The sequence below is a fragment of the Saccoglossus kowalevskii genome, chromosome 3, assembly GCF_978046115.1.
Source record: "Saccoglossus kowalevskii chromosome 3, keSacKowa6.1, whole genome shotgun sequence".
NCBI lineage: Eukaryota > Metazoa > Hemichordata > Enteropneusta > Harrimaniidae > Saccoglossus > Saccoglossus kowalevskii.
The window spans coordinates 37751733-37767173 of NC_140643.1; the positions used below are offsets into that span (position 1 = coordinate 37751733).

Here is a 15441-nt window from a genome sequence, read left to right on the forward strand (position 1 = left end):
GTAATATTGAAACATTCCATCTATGTCCTCTTTTATTTTCGTAGTCTGAGATTCTATATTGCTTAAATATCACGCTTATCACGATGCGTCAAGTGACAGTATTCCTCTAGAGTTGATTAAACTTGTACGAGTGTCGAGGCCCATAATCACTGACATGAAGTCACAATTACCGACCGACCGGTTGAGTGTTCATGGAAATTACATGATGTCTCGGGCTGTTTCAGCGACTGTAATAGGATAAACAGTTTAAAGATAAACTGATGAAATACGCGTTATAGTTTACGCTAATTTGATAGGGGATATGTTAAAAGTAATAGTTGTTAATGGCATCGTCTTCTTTCATTGACTTCATGGATATTTTATTGATCGGTGTCACCAGGTCGTGAATGAGGCGTCTACACTGCTTGACAAGTTAAGAGGGCCCATTCATCTCTCTCGTTGATTGTCAGAGCCATAGGGCAACGTAATGGAATAACTGAGTGAGAATGGACAGGTCACGCTTTCAATGTGTGAAGGAAAGTCAAGTTGAATAGTATACCAGCATATACTGTAAAGTAATGTATCTTCATTTGAATTTTTTTTTTTTGATGAACAGATAGAAATACAATCCAGTGTATTTTTCCTGTATTATCCATTCAATGAAGTGTCAATGAAAATAAATTTCACACAGCCAAAATATATTTGCGGCGAAAATTAATTCCACCTAAAAAAGTATTTTCCAGTATACCATAACTATAGTGCTGCAAAAAACACACACAATACTTGTCGATATGTATAAGTCCATGCTTGTTGCGGGCGCTCACAATTATTACATCACAAGCTGGAGTTATACCTGGGCTCGAAAGTGAAAGCACACAGTGGTTTATATTTGTAAACATCCGGACATGTTGCACGTTGCAAATCGCGATATGTGAAAATTATGGAAACAGCGGATTAAAAATTAAAAATTATAAATCACGGAACATAGAAATCGTAGGAAATATTATCCATTGTGCTAAAACTAGTATTTCGTTGCAAAAACTGTTAAATGTGTTACTATAGATATCATTTAGTTTGCTTCTGCGAGAAAGGTCGATGGAGTACTGTCACTTGAACTACTTCACACGTTTGTTAATAATTTAGCCACGTTGCGAAGCCACACATTCGGTGCGTTACCGTCGCTTCTCAACTTTCTAACTCATGATACACATATTAGTACACTTACCATTGAGCACAGCATATAATGACATATATTGTTGCTCATGATATCAATATTATTCTTATGGTAACTAAAATTATAGTATTAAATTTTGATTCTTTGTTGCCATCTCACAAGAAAGGTGTCACATTACCGACTACTTGTCACGTTCGAGGAAGTGTCATTGCTGTCATAGAAAAATGTCAAAGCAACTACTGGATGAAGGGCTGGTCCAATTGATTAACAGGGTGTAATTAGCGCTGGACACGTGGCTGAAACATGAACTCAGCCAGAACATATCCAAAACTCTGTGTAACCCTAAAGGTACGACAACGCCTGTAACGGGTGCTTACCGTTGAGGGCAGCATGCATCACAGTACTTCTACTGTGGTGGCATGAATTAAAAGACCAGCATAACAATTTGTAAATCGATTATAATTAATTCAAAGCAAACGAAACGTCTGACCATTTTGTTTTATATGTGTGGTAATCATGTGCAAGTATTTATCTCCATTTCGAGTAAATCCTGAGTAAATTCAACTGTCAGACTTGTTCTTCAGTTGTTGGTGGCAATCGTCAACACGACTTATTATTATACAGTTTTTACTTCAAGGTAGGCATCTCAGTCGTAATAATATATAAAAGACAACTGAGTTAATCCGGGTATCACACATATGATAGGTTTGCTGGCATCATCATTTTGTCGGAGACGAACGAGTGGTGTCATTACGTTGATTGCCAGAGGGTAAAAAACAGCTACTGCTCCGACGGCCTATAAAAATAGTCGGTATGTAATTCGTAAGTTTGCGACCTTTTTTATAAAAACGATCGGACAGCTGGAAATGCCCCAAAAATGCCTCTCAATGAATTTTTTACTAGGCATGTCATTTCATTGTTTAACACGGTACTCAAATTCTACGATGGCCAATGAGAGCCATCAGTAGTAGTTAATTCAGTTATCTCGTCCATCTCTTACGTGAGTAAGACGATAATCCTATGCTGAACAATAGATGGCGAGAGTAACAAAATGTGGCAAGAATGGAAGTCATTTATCTCTTCGGAAAGTATGAATACATAAGGACAAGTCATCTTCAGAGAGAAAAAACAGACAGACGTATGAATATAATTATTATTCGTTACAGTAATCATGTTCGGTTGCACGGCTTTACCGTCTACACTGTATTTAGTCGAAATAAAGAGTCAAAACAAATTATAGACAAAGTAATGTTAATTATTCATTCCAGCTGAACGAAGCCACTGAATAATTATCACGCCTTTAACACCTCACCTCCTTGACCAATGAGGGCTGTTCATAAATATATTAAGTAGTCCAGGCATTGGTCCAATACAAGTTAAGGAGGTAAGCGTTAATTACCGAGATTTAACACCTAACCCGTGTTGCACCCTATATAATGACACACATTCAAGATCAGTTCAAACCAACCTTCGATGAACATAACATCTTGTGTGCCAAATAACGCTCTAAAGCCATGTCTGATTCCATCCATGACTCCCCAACGTCATTGTATGCCGTGTCTCCAGGGTCATCTAGTCGGTGTTCAACTCCAAGTTCCGTATGTTCTTCATTGTCCTCATCAGGTTCAATAACTGGAAACGAAGATGAATGTACCCGAGACGACAGCCCAAGCCTTAGTAACTCATCGTCCAGTCTAGACGGTAAGTACACTATTCGTAATTGTGTTTTACTAAAAGTTTGGCACTAAACTTATGTACATTGTATTAGTATTACAAATATCAACTTCCTATTTAGCCACTAATTGACTTATTCTTTCTACAGGTGACGTCACAAGAAAAAGACAGAAAAGAACTGGCCGTGGAAGAACATCTTTCTATGCCTACCAACTTACTGGACTCACACAAGTATTCGAACAGGAACAGTATCCCGACCCCGCTCAGCGACAAAAAATAGCAGATGCACTGGAGTTGGAGTTTGACACAATCACGGTATGTACACTACTAGTATTATTGTTAATTTATACACAATTCAGGCGCTTAGTGTCATCTGCACGCATGGAGGAGTCCCATGCAGTTACCATGACGACGAATTCAAACAACATCCCATTCGTACATATGCAATAGGTGATAATTTCATTTCTTTATCTTTTCAGAGATGGTTTCAAAACCGACGTGCCAAGTACCGACGTGAAAGGAACAATACAGTGCATGTAAAAGAGGAAGGCTATGGATATAGCATGTCAGCAAAAGAAGGAAGGCAGGAGACACCCGGGACACCACCGCCCACATCTTCAACTCTCACAAATAGACAAGTTAGCTTGTTTACCATGGATTCAATTCTTCAGCCCACTCCTCGAGCACATTTCAGTAGCGAATCTACGCCAAAATCCACTAAAAGAAATGCAGATCCACCAGCACCCAGTTTTAATAGTTATTACGAATATACCCCATATTATTACCCGCCATATATGCATCACTACTACCCTGTTGTTCCTGCACACTCTAGAGCCATGTATTCTCCAAAGACAAGAGCGCCAAATTCGGGACCACCGGAGCAACCTCTGGATTTAAGCTGTGGTGAAAAGAAGCGTTCATGCGACGACAACGAGGACGGGGAGCCGGCATTCAAACGAAGAAAAATAGCGGACGATGGTAAACTGTTAAAATCGAATTTTACCCGAGCAGAAATTTTGCCTACCATAAAACATAGGTCATCACGGGATATGTTGAATAGAGACAGCATGTATTATTCGAAGTTTGCATCGATGAATAATCCATCACCATACTACAGCTCATTTGCATATAATTACGGAAAATGCCAAGATGTGATGCGATATGATTGGGCTACCGATGGATTTGGATCGATGACGTCAACGCCATTACATTCGTCAGGACAATGCTATTTTCGTTATGCTCCATCTTGAATTAAAAGCACAGTATATATGAAATACTCGATATTGCTAATTTGGAAATAATGTATTACGATTAAATGTAATTTATTCAGGATTTATGTTATTTTCGTCAGTTTTCTCATTTCAATTTAAACTAATTTATTTGTACTAAATGTCAAAATTCAATGTAATACGGCATTTACTTTGACGAGGCACGTGAACATGTTATCATTAAGATTTGTTATGTTCTCATTTTTACTATGAAATAAACAACGTTAAATAAATGTATACAGTGAGTATGGGATATTGTGCGACGAGAAGTGGACTATAGGTGTCCAATGTGTAACCAGTTTCGGCACCTGGCTTAACTCCTACTTCGAAAAAGAAAGACTGAAATTCCATTTTAAATCCGATATTATAGAGTAAATAAACACGAAGTGCGTGAAGCATGACGGATGCAAATACACGGCTCGACGTTTGATTCGGTCAGATTTTTCTTTCGGTCTCCAGCCCTAAAAACATTCCACATAACGGATATATTTGATATATTGAGGGTAATGAATATTAATGCAAGTATGTGAAGCAAGGCAGAAATAAATGCCCATACATGAATAATAATTAATAGTCTGGTGGTAAATCGGAGCAAACGTCCAAACAAATTTTCGGCTCAGTCCGTTTCCGTCTGGGCAAAAAGACATGCGATAAATTGATCTAGTGAATATTCACGTGTCAAATTTCCATGAAATTAATAGTCATATATGCCTCACTTTAGTTTTGTCGCTCGTTAATATTCATTAGCTTACAGTCTTGGATGAGAAACCGAAGCATACTGAAGCAAACGCCCTCTACGTGGAGAACAATGTAAATTCCCGTGGATACGTGTACGCCAGCTGACAGTGTTTAAAAATGACGGCCTCATTTGTATTCACACAATTATGAGCGTGAATTTTTTATCACTGGTGATATAAATATACTTGTTTTACCTTCTGGGTGTTACATTTAGATTTTTCATTGTCAGAAAAGTGGCATTATCGACTACTTGATACGTTTTGGATGGTGTCATTACCCGGTTGTATTGATTGTCAGTGGGTCAAAAGTGAGTACGAAATGACGTTTTGTTGAATTGAATAATAACGGGTTTGCCGCGCTTGTTAATATTCATTAGCTCCAATATATTCGATACATTTTATTACCAAACGCTTCAGCGTGGTATTGAGAGTTTGTTTTCAGGGGTGGGTGATACCAAGGTGGGAAATGGATGCACATATGGGGTTAATTCCTTGAATTGCAATAGAGAGGGTTCAGGCTGAAATACAATATACAGTGTTTTCATGTTTCGTCTGATATTTCTGTGGTATTCTGCTTCTGTAAGTAATGCACGATTTGTTCCGAAATTCAGTATATTGTGTGTATTCCAGGGTTATTCGTTTTTTGCTGAAAACACCCCTATTTTTTAGTGGCAGAGTCGAATAGTCTCACTCCCACTGGGAAATCTGCATTGTTGCTTTGAATGAGAGCTAATTAAACACATTTTCCAGACCGGCGAAAGTGTATGCAACAGCCAATTTTAACAGCCTGTCACGTGATTTTAGTCTGAATGTCAACATGAAAAGGGACTAGTCCATTTTACGCAGGAATAATTGGGAGTAGAATATGTGAGGGATAGTATCAACAGAGATGTGTATACTGAAAAGTAATATCTATCCTTCTTTTGCATCTCTGAGCATTTCTGTTTTAGTATATTGGTTTGAAAATGTTGAACTTGCATGATTTGCAATGTGTTTTTTTTTTTTTTACTGGGACTCCCCTATTGATCGAATCCCGGGTTTGAACGAGAACGGCACACCACGTGATTCGTTTGAATACAATGCTGATGGCAAACATGGCGTGTGACTGCGGCACTCCTCTGACGGGATGACTTACTAGTACTGCATGCTACAACTTCGCTTGTGATGTTGCTTGTTAGCCATGGATTACATGAATCTTGATTACCAGTCAAATGTTGCTCATTTGACGTTGGTAATCTTTATTTGGAACTGAGTAACTTCCTGGTACTTCGTACTATGATAAAAATCAGTCAACATACATCAAGTTCTCTCAATCGTAGTATTCCATGTGATGTACACCTAATATGCCAAAAATTTGGCTGAACGATTTGAACTGAATACAAATAGCAGACGAAAATTTGTTTACAAAATAAAAATACTTCGGTTGCCAATAAAAACCGGTAAAAAACAAGCAATATGTTTTCGGCTGTTATCCAATCTGATTAAAATAAGATCCTGGTTGGCTTAATTTTTTTTTTAATTTTTTTTTTATATAATTACTATAATTATTATTTATTTTAATTATTTACAATAATTATTATTTATTTAATTATTGTTGACGTTACAATTATTTTGCTGCAGGTGGCTTTCACGAACAAAACCATTCTTGCAGCAAAATAATTGTAACGTTAAAAAATAATTAAAATAAATAATAATAATTATAGTAAATAATTAAAATAAATAATAATTATAGTAATTATATCAAAAAAAAATTAAAAAAAATTAAGCCAACCAGGATCTTATTTTAATCAGATTGGTTGTTATCATGGTAGGACATGAACGTGAAGATAACGTCTGTTTATAACTAAAACCGGGCACCTTATACGAGGTTCGCAAAATAACATGGCAGTCATTAGAAGCCACTTTATTTTATTGTTAGGACGTATTCAGCCGTTAAATGTATTATTTCCAACCGTTTTGCCATTCCTGCTGAACAGTTACTCTAACTTCGGGGTCAACTTTCTCATTAATGAAAAAGATATCAAAAATTCAAATAATAACTTTTTGCCCACACTCAAGCCGAGTACAATGAGCTATGTCTGAGGTGTTGTATCACAGGGAGTTGGACAAACTTATGTATTTTAACAAGTAACCTGTAGAATGTAGAATGTGGGGAATATTTTTATATTGATTTTTGTTGCATTTGCAGCAAATAGTTACCAAACAATGAGAAATCTATTGGATTGGATTTATCTCTCAGCTGGCTTCACATGCATAGTTCAAGACTGTCTAACCAGGGGCTTATACAAGGATTTAATTACAGCACCTAGACGGTCTGTGGTTACAGCTTCATGTTCCGAGTAATCGCAAGAAATTGACATTGCAATAAAAAATAAAAGACTGGCACTCCAATGCAATTAATAGCAAGTGAAATTCCTCGGATTGAAACATAGACTTTGAAGTCACTGGTGTAGGCACTGAATAACTTCAAGTTGGCATACAGACGAGGTAGTTTATTTAACCAGTGCTGAACTAGAAGCTGAAATTATAATTAAGTTCGTTGTCATATAATTTGTTTATTTCAATTTCTCCTGAAGTCAAATAAAATACACTGGTGAAAGGATGTTTTGAGGGTGCAGTTTACATTGTGTATGGAGTGGTAGGGTTGGATTTCATATAATTTGTTCATTTCCAACTCTCATGAAGTCACATAGAATTTCACTTAATTTATTTTCGTTTTCAAGCATTACATGTGAATCCAATTTTCACTGTGCTGTGTCAAGTCTCAATAGAGTATGAGGAAAATGGCATTTTCACTGGAATTTATTTTATGGAAAAATGTTTACAGTGAAAATGAAGTATTTCACATTATTACATATGTACTGCAGTTTATTTTGATTCGTACCTGAAATCAAAATCGGTATTTCCACACCACATATGCAAATGAGGTCCGAGAGCAAACAAATTAGTCATTTCAAAAGTAGCGTTTTTCGAAACAGCAAAAATAAACTATATTTAGAAGTACGATATTTTACCATTGGGTACATGAATATACTTGCCGACTAAAATAAATTTTGAACAAAAGTAATGGTACGGTCAATATGCAAATGAACATGGTATTGGCATTCCGCTACACTGGGATTGCTCTTCCAATCACTGTTGGGTGTCTTGGCTTGGCCGATTTCGCTCAAACTTAGCAGGTAGGTCACACCTTCATCATAAAAAAATCTGGAGAAAAAATTTGCCCACCGTTGCCATAGCAACAGTAAAAAAAAACTGATTTTTTGATAGCTTCGTGCTAAATGTATCTCCTCCAACAAATTTAGGATACAACATCTCAGACATAGCTCATTTTACTTAGCTTGAGTGTGGGCACAAAGTTACTTTTTGTAAAATCCTAAAACAAATTCTGACCACCGTTTCCATGGCAACAGCCAAAAACTGATTCTTTTAATACCTTCACGCCAAATGTATCACACCCTACATTTCCATGATTGAAAAGCACAGCTTGAATGTGGGCAACAATTTACTGTTTTTGTATGTCTATTTTCATTACCGAGAAAATGGACCCCAACGTTGGGGTAACTTTTCACCAGCAACAGCTTTTAACTCCTCTCTTGGCTAATTTTGTTCATACATGACAGGCAGGTCGTACCGTCACTAATCCTGGCCCACAGCTACCATGGTAACAGCCAGAAACTGTTTTTTTAATACTTTCGCGCCAACTTTACTGCTCAAATTGTTATAGTAATATCGTCTGTTGTCTTTGCTTGCTCTGCATAATAATACACTTCGCCATATTTTGCGGATCTCCTTGTCGGTGAAACGAAACTTTTCTGCTATTTCACGAAAAGAAGAAAAATGACCAGTGATCGGATTACCGCCACACAATATAATTTCGTTAACAATCATATTTTCAACCTCTGATGTTTTTGACCGTCTCTTCAATATTTTACCGGTGGCAGTAACAGTATTAGCCATATTTCTGGTCGGATATCGTGAGAAGCAACGCAGATAAACTTATTTATTCTGTGGGCGTGCTTTAGAGTGGAGACGGTTGGCGGGTTGACTTTTATTTTTCGTGCGTCAACCTTTTCACTTTGGCGCGTAGATCTTTTGACTTGACAAGTTGTTTGACAGCTAGCAAAAAGATTGTGCGACGCGCACCGTCGGCGGCGTCTTTTTTATGACGTTTTGAACACTTAGTCAATTTGAGCAGTAATACCAGTCTTGTAATAGCAGTGTTTAAATGATTATGCATTTTATTTTGGCTACGTTGCACACCGGCGCCGACATTGTTACACTGTATCAACGTAATCTCAAAGCAACTTTGAACTTTGAATGAAATGTAAATGCTGCCTCCAATCTAGAAAATACTATCGCAAAACGGTCGGAAATAATACATTTAACGGCAGAATACGTTCTAGCAATAAAATAAAGTGACTTCTAAAGACTGAATGTTTTTTGCGAACTTCGTATACGGTGCCCGGTTTTAGTTATAAACCGGCGTTAACTTCACGTTCATGTCCTAGCAACGCCAACCAGCCTATCGGCTTGTTTTCATTGGCAACCGGACTACTTTTATTTTGTATACAAATTTTCGTCTGCTATTTTTATCCAGTTCAAATCGCTCAGCAACATTTTTGGCATATATATCAAGTGTACATCACATGGAATACTACGATTGAGAGAACTTGGTGTATGTTGAGTTTTATAAAACCGGAAGGGCTCTCGGAAGACAGTAAAACTAGCGATTGCCATGGAGGCGCAACCATCAAGATCAAAGTACCAGGAGGTTTCTGCTGGCGACGTTGCGACGTTACCCTATTCCAAATAAAGATTACCAACGCCAAATGGGCAACATTTTAACCGGTAATCAAGATTCATTCAATCCACTGCTAACAAGTTACATCACGAAGTTGTAGCGTGCAGCTCAGCGACAAAAGTCATCCCGCCAGTGGAATACCGCAGAAGCATGGCATGTTTGCCAATGCACAATTCTGTGGAGGAACTTTTAACTTCAACAGAAATGTGTGTCAACCTTTCACCATTGTATTCAAACGAATCACGTGGTGTGCCGTTCTTCTTCAAACCCGGCATTCAATCAATAGGGGAGTTTCAGTTAAGAAAATAACATCATGCAAATCATGCAAAGTCAACATTTTCAAACCAGTATACTAAAACAGAAATGTTCAGCGATGGTAAAGAAGGATAGATGTTACTTTTCAGTATACACATCTCTGTTGATACTATCCCTCACATATTCTACTCCCAATTATTCCTGCGTAAAATGGACTAGTCTCTTTTCATGTTGACATTCAGAGTAAAATCACGTGACAGGCTGTTAAAATTGGCTGTTGCCTACACTTTCGCCGGTCTGGAAAATGTGTTTAATTAGCTCTCATTCAAAGCAACAATGCAGATTTCCCAGTGGGAGTGAAACTATTTGACTCTGCCATTAAAAAATAGGGGTGTTTAAGAGCAAAAAACGAATAACTCTGGAGTGTACACAACACACTGAATTTCGGAACAAATTTTGCATTATTTACAGCAGCAGAATACCACAGAAATATCAGACGAAACATGGAAACACTATATATTGTATTTTGGCCTGAACCCTCTCTATTGCAATTCCAGGAATTACACCCATATGTGCACCCATTTTCCACCTTGGTATCACCCACCCCTGAAAACAAACCACGCTGAAGCGTTTGGTAATAAATTATTGAATAATGAAATGTTATATAACTTTTCTTTTACCCCCCTCCCCTTCCTGGTATCTATTTCAAGTATTTTTGTCAGGTTCAAATCGTTCACCAGCATTTTTGGCATGTTAGATGTACATCACATAGAATACTAGGATTAGGAGAACTTAATGTTGGTTGACCACCTGGAAACTGAGTTTTATAAATCTTGAAGGGCTCTCGGAAGATCCACCCGCTGCCTGGACCCGCAGTAAAATCTCCGATTAATATGGAGCCGCAACCATCAAAATCGATATACCATGAGATTTCTGCTGGCGACGTTGCGGCGTTACTCAGTTCCAAATAAAGATTACCAACGCCAAATTAGCAACATTTAACCGGTAACCAAGACTCAGTCTATCCACGACCAGCAAGCAACATCACAAACGAAGTTGTAGTGTGCAGCTCACGAGTCAGCGACGACCGATGTCAACGAAAGTCATTCCGCCAGTGGAGTACCGCAGTTGCACGGCATGTTTGCCAATGCACAGATCTGTGGAGGAACTTTTAACTTCAACATGAACCGTGTATCGTATTCGCCCAGTTTATGTTCTGGTTCTGTCGTGGTCCCAACTAAAGGGCGACAGTCATAGCAATGTATATAACGCGTGTAAAATACATTGCTTATTTACATGAAATTCGAACACGCGCTGCGCTACGAACACCGCGCTTAAACATCCACGAGTTATTTATTCGGACAATGACTCAAATTAGACGTCTGATTATTTTATTTTCACACGAACAGCGACACGCGTTCTACACTGATAAGCGTTGCTAGGTCGCAGCACTGTCTTGGAGCATATTAATGGGCAATTGGGTTCCCCGACCTAAATTTCTATCCCGGTTTGTTGCACGTTCCTTTTTTAAGCTGTAACCACATACCGCCTAGGTGCTGTAATTAAAACCTGGTGTAAGCACCATATGAACTATGAACAATGCATGTGAAACCAGCTGTGGGGTATATTCAATCCTATAGATTTCTCATTGTTTGGTAACTATTTGCTGCAAATGCAACAAAAATCAATATAAAAAATATTACCCACACAGTATTCTACAGGTTACTTGTGTATTTACAGTCTTGGATGAGAACCCGAAGTGCGGGAAGCACACTGAAGGAAACGCCCTCTACGTGGAGATCTATGTAAATTCCCGTGGATACGTGTACGTCAGCTGACTGTGGTTAAACATGAAGGCCTCATTTGTATTCACACTGTTATGAGCGTGAATGTTTTATCACTGGTGATATAAATACACTTGTTTTACCTTCTTGCGTATTAATTTTAGATTTTTCATCGTCATAAAGATGTCATCGACTACTTGACACATTTTGGATGGTATCATTACCCGGTTGTATTGATTGTCAGAGAGTCAAAAGTGAGTGACGTTTTGATGAATTGAATAACAACGGGTTTACCGCGCTTCTCATGTATCAAATAATAGTCCTTATTACATATCTACTGCAGTTTATTTTGATTCGTCCCTAAAATCAAATCGGTATTTCCACACCCCATATGCAAATTGGGTTTGGGAGAAAACAAAGTAGACCTTTCAGGGGTACCGTTTTTTGAAACATAACAAAAATAAACAATATTTAGAAGTACGATATTTTTCCCTTGGGGTACATGAATATCTTTGAGGAGGGAAATTTGAACAACACTAATGGTACTTTTAGGCAGTCACTTATTTTGACTAAAACTAATTTGCATATCACCCATACAATAATGTTTTCGGTATTTTCACGGTCGATATGCAAATTAACATGGTATTTCCATTGGCAACTGAACTATTTGCAATGGTAATCCTTCCTTCTGTGTATTTATCACTGTCTCCCCTTCCATTATCTTGATGTACGACGTACTCCGATCTGGTTCGTTTGTTAAAACTGACAGAATGTCAATCGAAGGTTAAAACAAAAACACATTAGGCCGTATCACACGTGTACGTTGATTTTGAACAGCGGTATCTTCTTTCAAGTTTTGTTATGTGTTAATTTTTTTGCATTGTGTTGTGTGTTAAAACCAACAAGGACAATAGAATGATGGTCCAGTGGCCGACATAAACAAATAGAATAGTGCTGGTCGCCAACTTTTTGTCCTGGTCGGAAATTCTGAGTGCCGGTCGCTAGCAACCGGCGACGACCAGCGTTGGCAGATCCCTGCGCAAAGACCTATGGGTAGGAGATTGATACTTTCATTGGTCTAACCGCAAGGAACTCTGGTAAAGAGAATGAGGAAACCCCTGAACGGCCACGAGCGTAAGTGCTGACATCAGGTAATCAAGGGAAATCGAACAAGCAACAACTAGTTACCGGCCTCTTGTGGCTCGGTACGCCATGACACTTGAGTCGAGAACCAGCCAACGCCAAACCCAAGGTCTGACACCGTTTGGCCCACGAGAGCGCTACTAACGCCTACATATCAAGCTATCGTTCAGCAATGAAGGTTGTGTTTTTGACAGATTTTTTGACAGACTATTCATAAGCTGAATATGCAGTGTAACTCATCCATCTGCAATAACTCAATATGTAAATGTATGTTAACAATAAGGCCATGCAAGGAGTGGCTAATGAATATCGTTTTATTGTTTCTTTAAAGAAAGCACAGGATATAGGTAGGCACAGCAAGAATAGACTTCTGCTACAAAAGTTATAATTGACAGGGAATGGGAGCCTTATTAACCATTTTTTGGAAATAAATATCACAAAAATGTAAAAAAAATTCTTCTATTGCATGATGCCTGAAAAAATAATTTAGCTATTACATTAAATTACATAAATGGAGGCACATAATTTCGTTTTATGAATTAACACATTGAATCATGAAGTATCATGGGCTAAGAACTTCCTCGATTAATATTCATGATGCGATGAATAATAACACAATATGTGCATCATAATGCAATATCAAAACAAATTGTCGCTTACAAAATACCTCTAATTAAACATTCGGCTGTACTACTATTCATTGAATAAAACGACTAGAGTTTATTTAGTAAGCACCCGATATCGAACGTTTCTTGTAATCATGTACGATAACCTGCTATTATGAGAAGTATGTGGCATCTGGAAATTGTGCTGGGGTTACCAAACAATAGTCATTTGTAGTTGGGTAGTTGAGGTAACAATCGTCAATGCTTGCCATAGATTCATGCACCTGTGGGTAGGTGGAACGGTCAACTGGAAAACTATATGCCCCTAAATACGTTGAAAGATAAGATATGACTGTAACCGGACGAGAGCCAAGAACACTGAATGTAACGTCTGTGGGATGTCGAAATGATACGTTGACGGTTCCACTGTCCGTGGTAGCTACAGGTTCGGTCGGTAGTTGCGCTAACAGTAAATATTGGGATGGTACGCTGACAGTTCCATGGCCCGATGTAACTATGGGTTCAGTCGATGATTGTGCAAATGGTGAGTGCCGAAATGGTACACTGACGGTTGCGGGGTCTGTGGTAACTGCAGACTCGGTCGATGATGTTACGAACGAAGATAGACCTCTAGCACGTTGAAATCGCTCACTGATATGTTCACGTTCTGACGGTGATCGCGTGAACACTGATTCTGTTGTCGATGACTGGATAAAAGGAATATCACTTGGTGTCAAATCGTACGGTTTATATAGGACAGGTTTTCTGTTAGCAGACTGATCGTCACTGTACTGGGATACTGCAATTGACGATGCCGATCCTGAATCGGGTTGCGTAGCGTCAGAAATATGAGGACAATAAGAAACTGAAGGGGTGTGTTTCATTTCGTTATTCGCGGCCACGACAAACCGAGGAAAATGAGTTGTCATTTCTTGATAATATCCATCATGAACCGATTCTAACTTGCAATCGACTTTCATCTTTTTGTTCAAGCAATGCGCTGAACTGGAAGAACTCTTTCTTTTACGTTTCGTACGTGATGTAGACTTTGACGTTCTTTTTTCCTTTTGACGCCTATTTTTAAACCAAACCTGTGAAAGAAGAGAGCATATGTGAATATCATACCAATGAACGACTTAACTGACTTAAATTATAATTACATATACAACTTAGATACATATTCCATGTTCTCAGTCGAAAACGTAGGCGTAAGTTGCGTCCAGTAAGTAAACATGGAAGGATTTCACACATATTGTGTTCACACGTGTAGTAAAACGTTCGATCACGAGTAAACTGACCCAGCCTGAGCTGGAACAACGCCCTCAAACGGATTTCCTAATGGCATCGGTTCATTTATACTACGCGATGGCTGACAACATGGAAGCAGCTCTCGGGCATGGATATACTTGGGCAGAGCATTTTGTCGGAGCGTCACAAGAAAACAAGATTTATGCTGCAATGGCGTATAAGTAGAGGTTATTGCCGTTCGACAATAAAATCGCATCCATTCAACTCAAATGGTCTGTTTAAACTCAGACTAGTAATTGTATAACTAGTGTGAGGTATAAATGGCGTCGAACCGTCTGGAAACGCAAACTGGCCGTGGAAGAACATCTTTCTATGCCTACCAACTTACTGGACTCACATAAGTATTCGAACAGGAACAGTATCCTGACCCGACTCAGCGCCAAAAAATAGCAGATGCACTGGAGTTGGAGTTTGACACAATCACGGTATGTACACTACTAGTATTATTGTTAATTTATACACAATTCAGGCGCCAAGTGTCGCATCTACACGCATGGAGGATTCCCATGCAGTTACCATGGCAACGAATTCTAACACCCCATTCGTACATATGCTATAGGTGATAATTTGATTTCTTTACTTTTTCAGAGATGGTTTCAAAAACGACGTGCCAAGTACCGACGTGAAAGGAACAATACAGTGCATGTAAAAGAGGAAGGCTATGAATATAGCATGTCAGCAAAAGAAGGAAGGCAACTCTCACAGATAGG

At 38.4% G+C, this 15441-nt stretch overlaps 1 long non-coding RNA gene across 1 annotated transcript; it reads left to right on the forward strand.

Annotated features, from left to right (window-relative positions):
* Positions 1 to 2766: 2766 nt before the first annotated feature.
* LOC146747964 (uncharacterized) lies at positions 2767 to 3373 on the forward strand. Its single transcript, XR_014928895.1, has 3 exons — positions 2767 to 2854; positions 2976 to 3142; positions 3307 to 3373. It is a non-coding gene; the product is annotated as an uncharacterized LOC146747964 (long non-coding RNA).
* The last annotated feature ends 12068 nt before the right edge of the window (positions 3374 to 15441 follow it).